Source organism: Taudactylus pleione, unplaced genomic scaffold (genome assembly GCF_031769625.1).
Source record: "Taudactylus pleione unplaced genomic scaffold, aTauple2 ptg000198l, whole genome shotgun sequence".
Taxonomy (NCBI): Eukaryota; Metazoa; Chordata; class Amphibia; order Anura; family Myobatrachidae; genus Taudactylus; species Taudactylus pleione.
Window position 1 is genome coordinate 4,962,119 of NW_028284600.1, and position 14,375 is coordinate 4,976,493.

Genomic DNA, 14,375 nt, shown 5'->3' on the forward strand with positions numbered 1-14,375 from the left:
AGAAGACCGGGGCATCTCCTGGCAAATATTCCAATAACAAGGCACCTGGATTAGATCCCTATACAGCTCTATAAGAAACAAGTGTTTCAGCAGGAGAGAAATGAGCGAGCACTGGAGCTTCTCTGTTTGCCTTTTCCTTTCTTCTATACTGTTATATGTTTTTGATTGTGGATAATGCTGTAATGTTGTTATTAGGTGATATCAGGAGTGTCTGTGGTTTCTCATGAGGTAGTGTGTGCGTAAGTGTGGGAAATAACAGCAGTGTCTGGAGACTGTAGATGTGTGTTATGCCAGAGCTCTCTGGAAGTGACATCACTGACACTGGGGGGATGGGTCAGAGGTCATACCAACTGTTAATGCTAATGTGATGACATCATTTTTATCACTCTGCAGTTTTACTTGCATATTAGATTGTATCCCCGACATTAGAGGTGTATTTTTTTCTCTTGCTCTTTCCTCCTCTCCTCTCTCTCTTCAGCGTCCCCCACACACTCTTTTACTCCTCCTTCTCTCTCTCCCCCTCTTACTCCATCTCTCTTATCCCTGTATCTGTCTATTTCTATTATCAGCACTTGATTTTATTATATAGTTTATCCTTGGTATTAACTTTTGTCTTTTCATCTTTACTATTGTATTTTTTGAGACGTCCCCTCTTTTTCTCCTCTAAAAAGTGTTTCTTCTTTCTGTACATGGCCTGTACATTCTTGTGGGCCAATTTCCTTTTTTTCTATACTGTTATAGGTTTTTAATGTTATGAAAATGTTATTGGTTGATTTTCATCATGAAGTGCAGGGGCGTATCTATAATGGCTGCACCCGTACTTTGTCATACTTACCTCTCCGAAATCCCGCATTGAGTCTCCCAGCGCTGTTCAAATGCCGGAAAATGGCTGCCGTAGCCTATTTTCCCGGTGTTTTGCGCATGCGCTGTGAGCAGATCGCCGGAAAAATGGCGGCCGCGCTGGGAAAATGGACGCCTCCATTCTCCCTGCAATTTTTGCTGCTCTGCAGCGCCGGCCCGGCCCTGGACCCAGGGGCACGTGTGCACCGCACACCCTGCACCCATTATAGATACGCCATTGGTACAGAACAATATCTATAAGTACATAATCTATGCAATTCTCACCAATTGTTCTTATTCTCTGGGATTTATAAAATTATTCAATGAGTATTGGAAGTACACAATTATTACATTATAACGAAACAAACGTTGTCTTCTTTCATGTATAAAATGATTTGCAAACATTGTTATGGATTTTTCTGTTCCAATATGGTGAAAAAGTGAGAAGTTAGCAGCTTCCTTAGGGCAATAATATGGGCCAACTAATCTGCAGTGAGAGCAAATAAAAAACACACACACTAAAAAACCAGCGCAGCTGTCTTGGCGCCCTGACAAATTGTATCGCTGCAAACAGGAAAGGGAGCAGGGGTATGATTCAAACTGAATTACTGCGCCGGCTGAATTCATCTTACAAGAGGAACCAAAAAAGTTAATAAAAATGTCCAAATCTCTTTTCAATTAGGGGATATGAACGTAAAAAAAAACATGTTTGTTTGGAGTAATCCCTTTAACTGAGCTTGTAGCCATTACTATTGGCTCCGTAAAAGACAGGGATTATGGTACACAAAGGTGCAACAATACACAATATAGGTGCACCTGCTACGCAGCAAATTATATTACAGTGTTGGCTATCGGTTACTTTGAAGAGATTTACTGCATTTCTTACCTCTGTGCTAATAACTTTAAGTATTAAGTATATTACATTGCTAAAGACAGGTGTTCAGCATGTATGCCTATCTACAGGCAGGCACCTTAAACTAGATAGTGTACCATAGGGCATTATGGTATGAAGGTCTGGAAAGTGATAAAGTGCAGAGTGATAAACAACCAACCACCCAGCTCCTACTGTAACTGTAATGTTACAGGCTGTGGGCCGTATTCAATTAGCCGCGATAAATGTGCCGCCATCGGCGAAATTTACTTTTTTGCCTACATTGCGTGTTTTTGGCGAATTCACTTTTCGTGCACGCCCCCGCTTTTTGCCCTATTTAATACCAAAGGACGCGAAAATGGCACCCGGCGAAACGCAAACAGGCGAAAAGTGCTGTCAGATTTGGGGAAATCAGCCTGACACCGCCCAAAAGATGCACTAACATTGGGGATCAATGTAGTTGCCTCCGAATAGCTCTACTGAAGCTATTTGGGGTACTTAAATGCTCTCAATAGCCGCTAATTAGCGTCTTTGCACAAGTTGTGAAAAATAGCACTTAGCAGGTTTTTTGGAGAAAATAACTAGTCCCAGCAAATATGGAGTACATATAAATGGGTGCAAGCATGGTTATAAATCGCAAAAGTGAAGATTAAAAAACTGTGAAAAACGCACCTTCAGCAAGCACCTGCAATTAAAAACACCACCTCCCCCATACTTGCAGACCCCCCCAAAAGCTTATTTCGCTAGTTTTTACCCCAACTTTTATTTTTTTTCACCCCCTTTTTCAAATTTTTGGGGTGTTCCTCAATTTTTTTAAGGATTTTTTTGCCACAGTTAACCTTAGGGAACCTGTCCCAAGAGTGCAGGGTGGTTTCCCCACCTTTGCACCCCAAAACCGCAATTCTGCACTTTTTTCTGCCTGGGATTCATAGGCGAAACTTGTCCGCCTATTACACTGCATTGACTTCCCGCTTACGCGACAAAAGTCTTTGCAATTGAATCAGGCGAAAAGTTTCTGCCTGGCGAAATGACGTCAGCTGCGATACTTTTCCGCGGATTCGGACTATTCGCCTCTAATTGAATACGGCCCTGTGTTTGAAAAATGACAGTGGGGAGCTGATCGGTTGGTCGTTTATCACTCTGTACTTTATCACTTCCCAGAGCTTCATATTTCTGCCCCTATGTTACTTAGAAGAACAAAGACAAATTTCACGGGAAATGTTTGCATGTGAATACTGTGCTTTTAGTTTGCGCTTTTGTTTCACTGTTTAACAACTGTGCTGTAACAAGCAAGTAGCAGGGGAAGAAGGGCGCGGTGTATACGAGGCCTGCCGTGTACAGGCACCATAATGATCACACTCTCCTTCTCCTACCCACCTTTCATCCCTTGTACAAGGAGGAGAAGTATGAGAGGAGATAGGTGACATCATTCATGTCAGAAAGGTATATGGCAGTGTTTATGGTGACGTTAATCGGCTGCTCACTGCATCATATGTCATATGACTGTGGTTACCGTGGTAATAGCATAACAGTGAGAAAACTGTAAATCATTGATAGCAGCTTGAATCAAAACTGGAAAGTAAATTCAACAAAACGAAGCACCTTATCTTAGAGAAACACAGCTCATTGTTTTCTAAATAACCAGTGCACATTAGTATTACAATTATGAGATAACAATTGGTGGTTTCATTTCCAATATCATACCAAAAAGTATACGTATCATTATTGTGTCCATTTCATTAAAGCGAGGTAAAAATAATATAGGAAAAACATTTTATTACACAGACGAAATGGAAACCTGTTGAGTAGGTTTTGTGGCAAAAAAAAGGTGGCGTTGCCCCAATTGCTATTCTGTATAAGAACAATTACTACAGATATGCCCAACTAAATTGTTGCCGCGCCACAGCACAGTGGCAGGTGGGGAGTTTGACAGGGGCGGTACACCTGTCAAACCGTAACGCAGGTGTCCTAAGGCGAGCTCAGGGTGGACAGAAACCCCCCGTTGAGCAGAAGGGCAAATACCACGCACAGCGCAAGACGCACACGAGCGGATCAGCGCACTGCTTACACGCTCCTCATAGGAATGCATGGTGTAATCGCAGTGCGCGCCATAGCGTAGCGAATGCAGGCGTGGGGAATCGCATGGAGCGATGCGTGCGCACGTTTGTGGCGCGGTCAGTCACAATGTAACTGGGCGCAAGCTGAATGTAGATGGATCCTTAAATGAGATATAATGGCCCCTAAATGGCTGAATGAATCCTTAGGTCTGAATGCCTTTCTGTTAATATTCTTGGCCTGATATACGTATACTCTTTGAAAAAGCTCCCTCTATACAAAAGCAAAACTGGTTAGAGGGTCCAAAGTCCTATGTGAATGCATAACTGGACAATCGTTAGTGCATTCACCCCTTCGCCATCGCTGGGACTGGTTGCCATACACTTTCCATTGTTGTTGCTGTCCACTTGGGGAATCCTCCATACCATCTGGAATATAGAGGCTACTGACGTCCAATTCTATCGTCAGTATTTGTGGCCAAGGCAAACCCCCGCAGGTGGATATACGGGCGGCGTGCAAGCGCAGCCGTTGCACCACTCTTTACAGCACGGGAGATATTCAGGATTGCCTAATCCCGCACAGCATACGGAGTGCTGGCTACTAACATTAGTGGGGAGTGGTGACTATACAAGCTTTCATGTTTCCATTTGCATCTGATTTGTGGCTTAAAACCAGGAGCGATATTTTATGAATATATGGACTGAGGCCCTGATTCAGAGCCGGACGCTCTGACAGAGCGCTCGCTCTGAATCAGGGCCATCCTTCCTAATTTTAGAGCGGCCTCCTGGCCGCTCGCATAGCTGTGGGTGACCACCCACAGCTATAGCGAGCGGCCATAATGATGGTCGCGATGGTCAAGACCATCGCGACCATCGGGCTTGCGACGAGACCCTTGTGGTAGGGTCTCGTTGCCGCAAGCCCTGGAGTGCTTTCGGCTCTATCAGAGCCGAAGGCACTCCCACTGACATCACTTGTGATGACAGTGGGGCCGGCACCAAACGGTAGGTGTTCCCATGGGAACGCCTCCGTCTGGGCAGCAACGCCCCCGGCACGCCCACCAAAGGGGGCGTGCTGTCACTCACCATCGACAGCACGCCCCTTTGTAGCGAGACCCATAGCGGCGGCTTGCCCGTCTCTATCCGCATGCGCATGCGCACGACGGAGCCGGGTCCGTTGTGCGCATGCGCACTGGCGCAACATCAACCCGCTTGAGAGTGCTCAGTGCTCGCGAGCAGGTCTGAATCAGGCCCTGAGTCCTTTTAATAGCAGTGTCATTTATCGATTAGACTTGGAGATCTCCATGGAGTCATTGTGATCTCTATTGTTGTTGAATTAGTTTTATGTATTTTTATATGCAGTATTTGTTGGTACATATGTATGTGTTAAATGTTCAAATATAAATGTTTACAATATGGCTAGTGATATCCTAGTCTGAATAAATATATATTGCATATAGAATATATCATTAAATATATATATTTTTTTATTGAACATCAGACCCCTTGATTATTCTATTCTACTTTATAAATTAATGGTGTCTTATCAGCGCAAATAGACTTTTTTCTTTGCTGATATACGTATAGGTCTTCTAGTCTATGGAATTTGTGCTGTTAGTAGCTTTTTTTTTTTTTTTTTACAATTACAGTATGTATTGTAATTTCTCGATTGTCATGTAACTTGTAGCATGTTCATGAGTAACTTTTGTATTTAGATATTTGTTGTATTTACATGTGTACAGTATGTACAATGGGCGGTGGTTTAGCCATGCTACCTAAGCAACTAGCGCCTTGTTATGACATCATCAAGCAGCGCTTTTCTGTGCCAGGTTTTCTGTGGCATCTTGTGGCACACGTTACGGTACATGTTGTGCTATCCATGATGACACCGTCATTAGATAGATAGAGAGAGAGAGAGAGAGAGAGAGAGATAGATAGATAGATAGATAGAGAGAGAGAGATAGATAGATAGATAGATAGATAGATAGATAGATAGATAGATAGATAGATAGCTTTATAACTCATTTACGTTGTTCTACCGTCAAGCTATATATAAAGTGGATGGAGATGAAGTACCAACCAATCAGCTCCTATCACTTTACAGGCTGTGTTTGAAAAATGATAGTTAGGAGCTGATTGGTTGGTACTTTGTCTCCATCCACTTTATCTCTCTCCAAGGTTAGTACATAGGGCCTCATTCAGCCCCGCTCGCAAGCGAGTCGATGGTGGGGCACTGCGTTTTGTAGGCGGGGAGGGGGGGTGGCTGGCCAAACGGAGGCATTCCAAAAGGAACGCCTGCCGTTTGAGGGCGGCCCTACTGACATCACTAGTGATGTCAGTAGTGAGCTTCCGGCTCTACTAGAGCCGGCAGCTCACTGGGGCTTGGGGAAGACGAGATCCTACCACAAGGGTCTCGTCGCAAGCCCGATCGTCGTGATGGTCACGGCCATCGTGAACATCACCTGGCAGCTGGCAAAAGCTGTGGGTGGTCACCCACAGCTTAGCGAGCGGCCAGGAGGCCGGTTTATAAAAAAAAAAAAGTGGCCGCCCTGATTCAGAGCGACCGCTCGCTTTTTGCACTCAGCTCTGAATCAGGGCCATAGACCCTATATAGTGGGATATACAAAGTTTACAGCATTCTCCATATGTATCAAGCGACGGAAAGCGAACAATTCCGTAACTTGTGTTCAATAGGCCTATAGAAGCCTATGGGCTTCTCTCAGCAGCCATCTCCTCCATCCCCCCCGTGGCTTACACACGCACAGGCTGATGGCCGTGCATGCACAGTACGATCACAGGTCATACATAAACCCAGAAGGCCTTACAACGCAGAAGACGGCTCTTATGTATCATTTCCGTTTATAATCTGGCACACGGCATTAATAAACACTGCTATGCATGCGATTGGTGGTAGGATGTATACATGATACATCCCGCCTACATAGACATATGCTCTGATACTGTAGGCAGGGAACATGGAACAACACCATAATTCCTTGCAGAAGACAATGTAAAACAGCTGTGATTCTATAATAATTTTCAATCAAATTTGCAGAGGCACAAAATACTGAGAAACAATTTAACCAGGGCCGGTGCTACCATTGGACCAGTGTTTCTTTAAACTCGGTCCTCAGGACCCCCTAACAGTTCAAGTTTTCCAGACCACCTGTGGATATTTTAAAATATGACATACTTAATAATGAATACACCTGTGCACAAGCTAGGAGATCTGACAAAATGTGAACTGAGGGCCTGGCCATGCCTAAACAGAGTGTAACTCATCTAGTGTTTTAATGGCCAGTGACGCCCCCACACCGAGCACCGGCTGCTGACATGAAGAATAGAGAGGCAGCTTCTTATATGTGAGACCACCGGTTGCTGCTCCTCTGTGTCAGTGTTACACTCTGATGTCATAGCCGAGCACAGCGCTTCCAGTCCCGGTTGGAGAGAATGCCGCTCCTACCTGCTAAACTAATCCATGGAAGAGGGAGCGCACTGTAGAGGAGGGGGTGATGCTTCCTAAGGGTTGTCTAGGATGGAATGGGTTTGAATGGCCGTCTGTTCAAATCTCAACAGCAGATGCTGACAGGATCGAGATCCTGACAGGGGCAGATAAGTACCCTAACCTCCCCTGTCACCCCCCTAACCCTCACCCTCCCTTAGTGGTGCCTAACCCTAACCTCCCCTCTTAGTGCCTAACCCTAAACCCACATTACTGCTCCCTAAACCTAACCCTCCCAGGGGGGTACCTAACCCTAACCTCTCCCTGGGGGTGCCTAACCCTAACCCTTCCCGCTAGGGGTACATAACTCTAATCCCCCCCCAAAACCTAATCCCGCTAGACTCCCTAATCCTAACCCTCCCCCCACAGCTAACACTAAGGGCGCCCCAGACTTACCTTCATTGGAGATGGTGTCATCGGCGTTCCGGCGTCGGGATTATGATAGGCGTCGGTATTTCGCCGTCTATCAAAAACCCCTAGCCGCCATTCTGCTGTCGCTGTCACATGACTACATCCTGTCTAGGATAACCCTAGAGCTAACACCATTCTCCCAGAAACAAGCTAACAATGTAACAAGGTACTTGCAATCGATTTTGCATAAGGACAGTCGTTTGATTCCCAGTGTCTCTCTCTCTCAGAAAGCTAATTTGAAAACCATCATAATCAGAAGCTCCCAGCAACATTATACAATCCCTGTGTGCTACACGTGCACATGTTACCAAACCAGGGGCGGATCTATAATGGGTGCGGGGAACACGGGCACCTGGGTCCAAGGGGCCCCACACCGCACACCCTGATCCCATAATTTTACTTACCTCTCCGGAGTCCCACGTTGGCGCGGGGGTCCGGTGCTGTAAAACGACTGGAAAATGGCAGCCGTGGCCATTTTCCCGTCGTTTGCGCATGCGCAGTACAGGGTAAATGGCCGCCGCGCCCATTTTCCCGGTGACCTGTGCATTCATTATAGACTCTGGGCTCACTCTAGTGCCCAGAGTCTATAACTCCGGCACTGGCCGCACACAACTCAGTGCGCTGCCGGCCACCGGGCGGAGAGGAGGGGGCCCGTGTTGGAGACTGCACACGGGCCCACTCCTCTCTAGAAACGCCCCTGTACCAAACTGATGCTGTGCACTAACTGTCCCACTGGGGACTGTGGACCTAATTCAGAGACGGTCGTTAGTTGCAAGCGGTCGCACTGAATCAGGGCGGCCGCTTGCATCATGAACGACCGCCTCCTTATCGATCGCTAAGCTGTGGGTTAACACCCACAGCTCTAGCGTCCGACATGGGTGATGGTTGCGATGGTCAAGACCATCGCAGCTTACGACCAGACCCTAAGGTTGGGTCTGGGCACTCGTAAGCCCCAGGGAGCTTCCTGCTCTGTTCGAGCAGGAAGCTCCCCACTGACATCAGCAATGATGTCAGTGGGGCCGCCCCCAAACGTCAAGCGTTCCAGCGGGAACGCCTCCGTTTGGGCAGGCACGCCGCCTGCCCGCCTCCCAAACAGGGCGAGCTGTCACTCACCATCGACAGCTCGCCCCGTCTGCTGCGAGACCCCTAGCGACGGAGCGTCCGTCGCTAGCCGGGTCACGTGCATGCGCACAACGGAGCCGGCTCCATCGTGCGCATGCCCAGCAACATCGAGTCGGCTGCGAGCGCTCAGCGCTTGCGACCGACTCTGAATGACCCCCTGTATGTGGGAGAAACATAGAACAAAACCACATTCTAAACAAACTAGTTTACAGTACACCCCATTACCTCTTACTGTACCTTCATTAGATAAATCGTAGGGGAAAATTTTAAAATGGTACTAGTGAGCCTTTAACCCAGGTTCCAGAAACATATATATTATTTATATATATACAGTATATATATATATTATATATTTACTTTAAATGTTAAAAGATGTTGTCAGTCTAGATCTTGATGTTTACGGATTATGGTTTTTATTGCGGCAGCGTACCCAAGCAGTGTGCATTGCACAACCAACTATACAGATAAGAATGTGTACACAACATACGCACATGCTTTACATGAAGCTAAATATTGACTAAATCTGGATTACAACTTGAGAGCTATATTATATATACACACACATACATTACATGTAAACATTACATACTGTATACACATGCACTTTTCAGAACTCTAGGTATAATTGACGGGTTGGGAACGGGATGCTGGCGATCAGAATACTGACAGTGGCATCCTGACAGTCAGAATCCCGACCCAACTAGGTAAGTGTCCTAACCCCTAACCCTCCCCCAGACAGCCCAACCCTAACCCTCCCCCCCTGCAGCCTAAACCTTACCTCCGCGGCAGCAAAACCTTCCCCCCCCAACCCTCCCCCCCACCGCAGCCTAACCCTAACCCTCTCCCTAGTGCCTAACCCTAAGTCTATCCCTCCCCCGTACACTAATACTTAACATCGGGATGCAGGTGTTTGGGATTCTGGCGCCGAGATTGACCATATGTACCTGCTGGAACCCACTTGGAGCTTACAGTCAATTTACTGTAAGTGTCCCCAAGGCAGAGAATTAAGCAGATAATCTGTGCTGTCTTGTTACAGATCTGTTTTATATTCTGCAATCAGCATCAATATCAGGGGCGTATCTATAATGGGGCCCCTGGGTCCAGGGAGGTCCCGCACCGCACACCGTGCACCCATAGTATTACTTACCTCTCCGGAGTCCCACGTCGGTGCGGGGGTCCGGCGCTGTAAACACAACTGGAAAATGTCCGCTGCGGCCATTTTCCCATCGTTTGCGCATGCACAGTACAGGGAAAATGGCGGCGCGGCCGTTGACCTGCGCATACTTTATAGACTGTGAGCGCACTCTAGTGCCCAGAGTCTATAACTCCGGCACTGGCTGCGCACAGCTCAGTGTGCTGCCGGCCGCCGGCCAGAGAGGAGGGGGCCCGTGTAGGAGACTGCACACGGGCCCCCTCCTCTCTAGAAACGCCCCTGATCAATATCCAAAACTACAGTATCTATAGCCAAATTATTTATTCTGTACAATAGTGCACCATTCAAGATGACAAGATTATCAAGATATTGTTGCTCTGAATTGCCGGAGGGTGACGTTCACTCCCACTCCCACCTCTCTGAATTCGCACACGTTTTGATGAGGGGCTACAGAGCTGATTGAAATTATTTCGATTCAGTGCATAGCTTGGTTACAGTAATCCAATAACTAGAAGAAGTAAGGGAAGTATTCCAAAATGGAATGGAGCTGGTGCAGAGGCTTAGGGCGTGTATGTACACCCGTTTGCAGAATGCGCCTTGCTTGTTTTCACACTGTGCAAGCTGTAGCACAAGTTTCGATCAAATGTCCACCTGCAGCTGAGGAGGTACAACTGGGCTTATAATGGTTCGTTCTCACCTAGGTAAAAGTTCAGTCAACAGAATCCCGAATCACACGTTTTTAGTGTTCATTCTAGCACCCTGCACCTGTCATAACCTGTGCAGTTCCTCTTTCTTGCCTGGGGTGTTGCGATCTGGTGTGTATCTCAGCAGTTTGTTGCATCAGCCGAGTGTGCTAGAAGCATCTGAGCAGAGAGCGACACCCTAGGCAGGAAAGAGAAACTGCACGGGTTGAGAAAGATGCAGGGTGCTAGAATGAACACTAAGTAATAAAGGGGTAGATGTACGAAGCAGTGAAAAGTGTAGAGAAGTGTGCCAGTGGAGAAGTTGCCCATGGCAACCAATCAGCTTTGAGATTGCATTTATCAAGTACATTCTATAAAATAATAGGTAGGAGCTGATTGGTCGCCATGGGTAACTTCTCCACACTTTTCACTGCTTGATAAATAGATCCTGCAGTCACAACTCTGGATGAATACAGTGATTTTAAGTACCGTGCTATCCGTCCATATTGTGAGTTGTAAGCATATACGCGATTGCACCACCCCCAGCACTCCGCAAGAGCAGCTGTCATCACTAGGAATAGAACGCGTGCGCGAACCAGTCATTGCGATGGGAAAGTGCTCGCCCGTAGCCCGGCTATTTTGAGTGACAGATAGTGCCGTTTGTGGGTGGTAACAGGGGAAGGTGCTTTTAAACATGGGTGTGGATGTGCGAATGCAGGCGTGTCCGACCGCCAGAACGGCGTTTAATGGGTGTGCATAATTAGCAAAGTTGCGTCATTACACACGTGACTGGGTTGTAGTTTAGCCTGAACTGCTCGCAATGTTGTGGTGGGAAAAGGCTACCACAAGCGCTGCGAGCAGCTCCGATGGCTCTAGATGTTCCCGATTAATCCTACAACTGCCGGAGATGACGTGTGTTGCGAGTTACAGGTGCGAGCACATAGTGCGGCCGCTCGCTATTACTTAGTGGGCGGCTTTACACGACGCAGTGCGAGCACATGATTTAAATAGCCGGCCCCTTTTAGCCAACGAGCGGCCGCGAATAGCGTCCGGGTCTGAATCAGGCCCTTAGTTCCGTGAAGGCAATGCGGGAGAAATTATAGCCGCTATACGTTCATCTCTGCATCAGGTCCATTGTGCTTCAGTTCCTGCTCTCCTTCCCATCACGGTGTCAGTAGTTATTGTGCACACCTTACTAAGCAGATGCTCCAATTCCTATAATAAACTAGGGGTGTGCACCGGCCACTTTTCGTGTTTTGTGTTTTGGTTTTGGATCTGGATCTTTCTTCGTGTTTTGGATCTGGATTGGTTTTGCCAAAACCACCCTTCCGTGTTTTGGGTTCTGGGTTTTGTGTTTTGGATCTGTATTTTTTTTTTAAAAAGCATAAAAACAGCTAAAATCACAGAATTTGTTGGTTTCTCTGCTCCTATGCTATTATTAACCTCAATAACCTTAATTTCCACTCATTTCCAGTCTATTCTGAACACCTCACACCTCACAATAGTGTTTTCATGTCCAAAAGGTTGCACCGAGGTAGCTGGATGACTATGCTAAGCGACACGAGTGGGCAGCACAAACACGTGACCCATCTAGGAGTGACACTGCAGTGGCAGACAGGATGGCAGTTAGAAAAACTAGGCCCCAAACTGTACATAATGCAAAGACAAAAAAGAGGTGCAAGATGGAATTGTCCTTGGGCTCTCCCACCCACCCTTATGTTGTATAAACAGGACATGCACACTTTAACAAATCAATCATTTCAGCGCCAGGGTCTGCCACACAACTGTGGCTGAAATGATTGGTTCGTTTGGGCCCCCACAAAACAAGCTGGCAATTAATGTGTCCCTGCACAAACTGGCTCTACGGAGGCAAGATGTCATCCTCATCCTCCTCATCCACCGATTCCTCACCCTCTTCAGTGTGTACATCCTCATCCTCACAAAGTATTAACTCGTCCCCACTTGAATCCACCACCACAGGTCCCTCTGTACCTTCTGGAGGCTGGTCTCCCTGGAAGAGCTGATAATTCATTTTGATGAACATCATCTTCTCCACATTCTGTGGAAGCAACCTCCTACGCCTTTCGCTGACAAGGTTCCCGGCTGCACTAAACACTCTTTCGGAGTACACACTGGAGGGGGGGCAACTCAGGTAAAATAGAGCCAGCTTGTACAGGGGCCTCCAAATTGCCTCTTTTTCCTGCCAGTACAGGTATGGACTGTCTGCCATGCCTACTTGGATGCTGTCACCGATGTAATCCTCCACCATTCTGTCAATGGTGACAGTATCATATGCAGTGACAGTAGACATGTCAGAAATTGTTGCCAGGTCCTTCAGTCCGGACCAGATGTCCAAACTTGGTCCTGCCTGCCCTGCATCACCGCCAGCGGGTTGCTTAGGATACCTAAGTTTTTTCCTGGCAGCCCCAGTTGCGGGAGAAAATGAAGAAGGAGCCGTTGACGTGTCACGTTCCGCTTCAGCTGACAGTGTGTTCACCAGCAGGTCTTTGCACCTCTGCAGGCTTGTGTCGGCCGGAAAGAGAGACACCACATAGGCTTTAAACCTAGGATCAAGCACGGTGGCCAAAATGTAGTGGTCTGATTTCAACAGATTGACCACCCTGGAATCCTGGCAAAGCGAATGAAGGGCTTCATCCACAAGTCCCACATGCCGAGCGGAATCGCTCCGTCTTAGCTCCTCCTTCACTTTCTCCAGCTGCTTCTGCAAAAGCCTGATGAGGGGAATGACCTGACTCAAGCTGGCTGTGTCTGAACTGACTTCACGTGTGGCAAGTTCGAAGGGCTGGAGAACCTTGCACAACACGGAAATCATTCTCCACTGCGCTTGAGTCAGGTGCATACCCCCTCCTTTGCCTATGTCATAGGTGGATGTATAGGCTTGTATGGCCTTTTGCTGCTCCTCCATCCTCTGAAGCATATAGAGGGTTGAGTTCCACCGCGTCACAACCTCTTGCTTCAGGTGATGGCGGGGCAGGTTCAAGAGTGTTTGCTGGCGCTCCAGTCTTCGGCACGCAGTCGCTGAATGGCGAAAGTGGCCAGAAATTTTTCGGGCCACCCAAAGCGTCTCCTGCACGCCCCTGTCGCTTTTCAGAAAATTCTGCACCACCAAGTTTATTGTGTGAGCAAAACATGGGACGTGCTGGAATTTGCCCAGATGTAATGCCCGCACAATATTGGTGGCGTTGTCAGATATCACAAATCCCCAGGAGAGTCTAAGTGGGGTAAGCCACTGGGCGATGATTTCCCTCAGTTTCTCTAAGAGGTTGTCGGCGGTGTGCCTCTTACTGAAACCGGTGATACACAGCGTAGCCTGCCTTGTAACGAGCTGGCGTTTCTGAGATGCTGCTACTGGTGACGCTGCTGCTGTTGCTGCGTAAGGTGATACATCTACCCAGTGGGCTGTCACAGTCATATAGTCCTTAGTCTGCCCTGTTCCACTTGTCCACATGTCCGTGGTTAAGTGGACATTGTGTATAACGGCATTTTTCAGGACACTGAGGACACTTTTTCTGACGTTTCTGTACAGTCTCGGTATCGCCTGCCTAGTGAAGTGGAATCTAGACGGGATTTGGAACCGGGGACACACTACCTCCATCAATTGTCTAAATCCCACTGCACTAATGGCGGATACCGGACGCACGTCTAACACCAACATAGCAGTCAAGGCCTCAGTTATACGTTTTGCTTCAGGATGACTGCTGTCGTACTTCATCCTCCTCGC

At 47.4% G+C, this 14,375-nt stretch overlaps 1 protein-coding gene across 2 annotated transcripts in view; it reads right to left on the minus strand.

Annotated features, from left to right (window-relative positions):
* BNIP3 (BCL2 interacting protein 3) overlaps positions 1-14,375 on the minus strand; it is a 53,999-nt gene that overhangs the window by 11,672 nt on the left and 27,952 nt on the right. The window lies entirely within an intron of this gene.